At 51.6% G+C, this 5,487-nt stretch overlaps 1 long non-coding RNA gene across 1 annotated transcript in view; it reads left to right on the plus strand.

The window, feature by feature from the left end:
* LOC107116572 overlaps positions 1-5,055 on the plus strand; it is an 8,202-nt gene extending 3,147 nt beyond the window's left edge. Inside the window, exons 2-3 of the long non-coding RNA XR_001482710.1 lie at positions 4,113-4,214; positions 4,987-5,055. This is a non-coding gene — a long non-coding RNA (uncharacterized LOC107116572). The remainder of the gene's footprint in view (positions 1-4,112; positions 4,215-4,986) is intronic.
* The last annotated feature ends 432 nt before the right edge of the window (positions 5,056-5,487 follow it).

The following is a 5,487-nucleotide window of genomic DNA, read 5'->3' on the forward strand; positions in this document are numbered from 1 at the left end:
CACAGGAGAATCCAGCAGCCGCCTTCCAAAAAGCTGCCGTTAATTCTTGTTGCCTGATGGCTTTGGGGCTTTGACGGAAGATAAATTCCAGAGAGCCCTCCGCGGCCTGCTCGCAACGGATAACATTTGCACTTTCCGGCTGTTTGCATGTCGCTGATCCCTCTCCAAGTCCGCTGCTCCCTGTTCAAACTCCATGTTTGGGGGGGGGGGGCGCCTCCTCAAGGACCAGTGGCTACATCAAAGGTTAGGGGAAGGTTGGCCGCATTCCTCCCCAGCTGTTTGCACAGCCCTTCCGCTTGCTGTGCTCACACAAGCCGGCACTTCGTGCGATCCCTCTGTTTGCCCTGCATTAGACCTGTTTGCCGAAACACCTCGGAGAATCCAGTCGAGGGACTGCCTGTCCAAACACTGCGTCCCATCTGTCAATCAATAACACCAATCAGTTTCCTGATACAAACGGCAAGCCCTGCCAAAGCCAATATTTGCCCAAACTTTTACTGACTCTTGGCGTTTGTCTTTTTTTTTTTTTAAAGGCATCTGAACAGACATTTTGTGCAGAGAATGCTCTTTGCTTAATGGTTAACTCTGAGCAAACAGAATGTATAATTCTAGCTGATGGAAGGAACAGAAAACAAACAGCATCTTTATTGTGCCACCTTTGAAAAGAAAATTGGGGGTTGGGGGGGGGATTTGCATAAACAGAGCCGCTCTTCTGTGTTAACACAGACCTTTGTTATTTTTAAAAAGGCAAAATCTCCCTGCGGTTAAGGCAGGCCCTTCCCCCCCCATCCCTGCTTGACCTCAGGGTTTGAGGTTGTATTTGTACAGGATCTAGTGGCCTTGAAACTCTCCCTGATATCACTGCCAGTGAAGGGAACGACCTGAGGCTAAAAGACAGCTAGGGGAACATGAGGTAGGAGAGCAGGGTGGTTACTTATTTAGTATATACTTCATTTAGAAGAAGAGGAGATTGGATTTATACCCCACCCTTTGCTACCTGACTCCTGCCAACCTAGCAGTTCGAAAGCAAGAAATTGCAAGTAGATAAATAGGGACCACTTCAGTGGGAAGGTAACAGCGTTCCGTGCACCTTGGTGTTCAGTCATGCCGGCCACATGACCACGGAAACGTCTTCGGACAGTGCTGGCTCTTCGGCTTTGAAACGGAGATGAGTACCGCAACCCTAGAGTCGGATTCAACTGGCTTTCGAGTAAGGGACCCTTTACCTTTACTTTACCTTGCTACCTGAAGGAGTCTCACAGCGCCTTACAATCCCTCTAAGCTGAGTTATTGCAAGCTAGCTCACAGTTTTTTAGCCTCCAACTCACAGATTTTTGTCCTAGCTCAGGAAGGAGGGCTCCAGAGCAAACCAATGTATGCAGTAGCCAAATCGCTTGCTCACAACTTTAATGCCAGTAGCTCACAAAGCAGAATTTTTGCTCACAAGGCTCCACAGCTTAGAGGGAGCATTGCTTACAATCTCCTTTCCCTTCCCCTCCCCACAACAGACACCCTGTGAGGTAGGCGGGGCTGTGAGAGCTCCTTTGAGGACTGCCCTTGAGAGAACAGCTCCAAAAGAACTTGTGACTGACCCAAGGTCACACCAGGAGCTGCGAGTGGAGGAGTGGGGAATCAAACCCGGTTCTCCCAGATTGGACTCCACGCTCTTAACCACTCCACCAAACTGGCTTGATTGGATTTATACCCCACCCTTCACCTGGAGTCTCAGAGGGGCTTACAATCTCCTTTCCCTTCCCCTCCCCACAACAGACACCCTGTGAGGTGGGTGGGGCTGAGAGAGCGCTCCCGAGGGCTGCTCCTGAGAGAACAGCTCCGAAAGAACTTGTGACTGACCCAAGGTCACGCCAGCAGCTGCATGTGGAGGAGTGGAGAATCAAACCCGGTTCTCCCAGTTTAGAGTCTGCGCTCCTAACTACTACACCAAACTTCACTGTTATGAAGGGTCAAGTGAGAGCATACCCCGGGGTAACTGGGAGAGTCCTCCACTCTGGTTCGCCATGTGGACCTCTCGCCGATGTTTCAGTTCAGGAATTCCAACACAAGATGGCACTAGAGGAAAGCAGATGGCTTTGGGCCCTTGTTCTGCCCGCTTCTCCCTGGGCACTGGTTCCTCTGTTCAGAGGCAGATTTCTGAATCGCCCAGTCAGAAGTTTGTGTCTGCAGCTACAGAAAGGAGGGCATTTCTGTCGTCAAAACCCATTTCGACTTAGAGAGACGTGCTGTCCTCTACCTCCCGATACCGCCCTCCCGATACCGCCAAATGATTTCTCAGCATCCCCTGCTGTTCTAACGGTTCCAAATTCTAACAGTCGAAAATCAGGCAATGGGAAGAAGCTGTCCGTGCTGTGGGCTCTGGAACGCCTGCTCTGAGCTTATGACAGGCCAGCCCCACTGGCGTTTGCTGTTCACAGTTTGCCTGTGGATTAAAATAGGTCTGTCCCAGCATTCCGTTGTAGCCAGACAAAACTTGCAAACAGAGCGGATGCAGGAAAGACCCACAGAGTTGCAGGCCCTGAAAGTGCAGCAGCCCCATAGAGTTAAACCATGGGAAAGGACATCCCGTTGACAATATAGGCTGAGGGGTGACTGGCCTGGCTGTTTTGGGAGGAGACCAAGAGCCCTGGGAGTGAGAAGAAACCATGATTTTCGTTGATTGATTGATTGATGGGTAAGCAGCTGATGTAAAACAAAAGCAAATGGAAAACGTGGGCGGCTTGGAACAAAGCTAAGTCCACCTCATACCTCTTATTAGAACCAGGGGTCATTTCCTGCGGGAGCGCACAGGAGCGGAACTCCGGCAGTAAGGAGCCCAGGAGGCAGGCACATGCAACAAGCCCCGCCCCCTGCTCCAAGCAGCCCTCAGTCGGGCCACGAGGAGCTAGAAGCAGCCAGGTAAGTTGCAGAGCCCCCCCCACCCGGCCTGCCTTCAGGTACAAGCTCTCCCTCCTCTGTGAGGGCACATCTGCACGTACCCCCCCCCAATATAGCAATCCAAAAGAGTCCAGTGGAGCCTGAGCGGTGGGTGTTGCCTTCTGACACACTTCCGGTGATGTCAGGGGGTGTGGCCTATGCAAATGAGTTATGCTAATGAGCTCCTGCACCTCGTTTTCTACGAAATGACCCCTGATTAGAGCCCATCATAATGCCGGCTAGCCCGGTCTCATCGTATCTGGGAAGCTAAGCAGAGTCGTCCCTGCCTCGTCCTTGGATGGGAGATGGGGTTGCCAAGTCCGGACTTACCTGCCGGCGGGGGATTTTGGGTTTTCCCCTCAAATGGCTGTGCCCCGCCCCCAGCGTGCCCGGCGTCATGACGTCACTTCCCTGTGACGTGCACGCGGGGGTGGGGTTTCCCCCGGGGCCCGATTCCGCGGGGGCGGAAATCGGGCCTGCAAAGCGGGGGGGAAATCCGCCCCCCGGGGGGATTTGGGAGCCCTAATGGGAGATCAGCAAGGAAGCCCAGGGGCAGGCAAAGCAGAAAAGCCTCAGAGGCAGGCAAAGGCAAACCCATCTCTGAACATCTTTTTCCTTGAAAAACCCCATGAGTCCTTTCTCGCAGTAATGCTACCCACTCTGATAAAGTTTGTATACGAAACAAGAGGCAATACGCACGGTCCGTTGTGGTGTCGATGCGTCTGAATTGCTCCTAGTGAACTGGATATTGGAAAAGAACTTAGAAGTCTATGAAGAGTTTTTTGGCATAATACATCACAGTTGTTTTGCTTCCTTTCAGCTTCCATCCTGTGGTCTCTCTCCTTGGTTTGCACCACCATGAGACTGGCAGCCCCCTCTAGATCCTCCTCCGCTGCTGCGCCTATCTCCAGTCTTGTAGATTTCTCCCTGTGCAAGGAAGGCCTGACCACAGTGCATGAGACGGGTGTTTTGAAAACTGAGTGGGCAGCAGAAAAGGCTATATAGATTAATTAACTAATGTTTGTGTGTTCATCAGAGGCGTTCAAGGGGGAGATGTCAAGTGGGGTGCTACAGGTCTCTCTGCGGAGGAGGAAAACTCTTATCAGATTTGTAGGTGACACAAAACCAGGAGGGATGGCTGACGTTTAAGAACGGAATGAAATTCAGTTTGGCTCTTGCAGGTTGGAAAGCGGGTCTGAAACAAGCAAAATGGAGGTTGGACTCTGTGGATGGGAGATCGATGCCAACTTCTGTATTCAGGCAAAAAGGAGTCAAAGGCACAGGTAGGGGATGGGGGGGGGTGATTTACCTTGGCCCAAGGCCTACGTACTTTGTGTTACTTTATGGTGTGAGTGAGGTTTTGTGGAAGGCTCTTGAACGAGGCTATGGGGAAGGCTCGGATTGGACTGAGACCCCCCACCACCACCATGTTTGTAACCTTTGTTGCCGAAACCCAGGGCTATTTTTGGGCAGGAACGGAGTTCCGGCTGGCTCCCGAGTTGGCCACGCCCAGCAGGAACTCATTAGCATAACAGGCCACACCCAACAGCAGGAACTCTTTAAGATTGGCTACATTAGGGGTGTGTGGCCTAACATGCAAAGGAGTTCCTGCTACAAAAAAAGCCCTGGATTTTGACAACAAACAAGGTAAACAGAATAAGAAGCAACAGGTGGGTGTGTCTGGATGGCCACACTTCTGGTAACATGGGTGTGTGGCCTAATATGCTAATAAGCTGCGCTGTCAGGGGTGTGTCCTAATAAGCAAATGAATTTCTGCTGTTGGGTGTGGCCTGTTATGCTAATGAGTTCCTGCTGGACTTTTTCTACAAAAAAAGCCCTGCGAGACCTTATTCTTTTACTCAGTGTGTTCAGTATTAGAAGGTTGGGGGGGGGCCTGTCATGGCAGGATTTCTTTCCCGCCTGGGATTTGCCCGCTGACATAGCAAACACAGCTGCAAGAGGACAAGGTTTGAGTCCAGGGGCACCTGTGAGGCGAACAAAGTTCAATTCTTGGCATAAGCGTATCCCCAGAATGAAACTCTGTTGTTCTTACAGGTACCCCTGGACTCGAACGTTGTTCTGCGGCTTCAGAACCAACATGGCGACCCCACCTGAATCTATGCCATTGCAATTGACCTCCAGACGACAGAGACCAGTTCCCCTGGAGAAAATGGCTGCGTTGGAGGTTGGATTCTATGGCCTTGGACTCTCTCCTGAGCAAGGCTCCCTCTAAGCTGTGGAGTCTTGTGAGCAAAAGTTCTGCTTTGTGAGCTGCTGTCATTAAAGTTGTGAGCGAGCAGTTTGGCTACTGCATCAATTAGTTTGCTCTGGAGCCCTCCTCCCTGAGTGGAGACAAAAATCTGTGAGCCGGAGGCTAAGAAACTGTGAGCTAGCTCACGTGAACTCAGCTTAGAGGGAACATTGAAAGGTCCCTCCCTGGGCTCCACCGCCCAAACCTCCAGGTATTCCCCAACCCAGAGCATGCATTTCTGTGCACATGTTTGTGTGTGTGTGTGCGCGTGAGAGAGAGAGAGAGAGAGAGAGAGAGCGCGCAGG

This window comes from Gekko japonicus, unplaced genomic scaffold (assembly GCF_001447785.1).
Source record: "Gekko japonicus isolate JY-2015 unplaced genomic scaffold, Gekko_japonicus_V1.1 scaffold275, whole genome shotgun sequence".
Taxonomy (NCBI): domain Eukaryota; kingdom Metazoa; phylum Chordata; class Lepidosauria; order Squamata; family Gekkonidae; genus Gekko; species Gekko japonicus.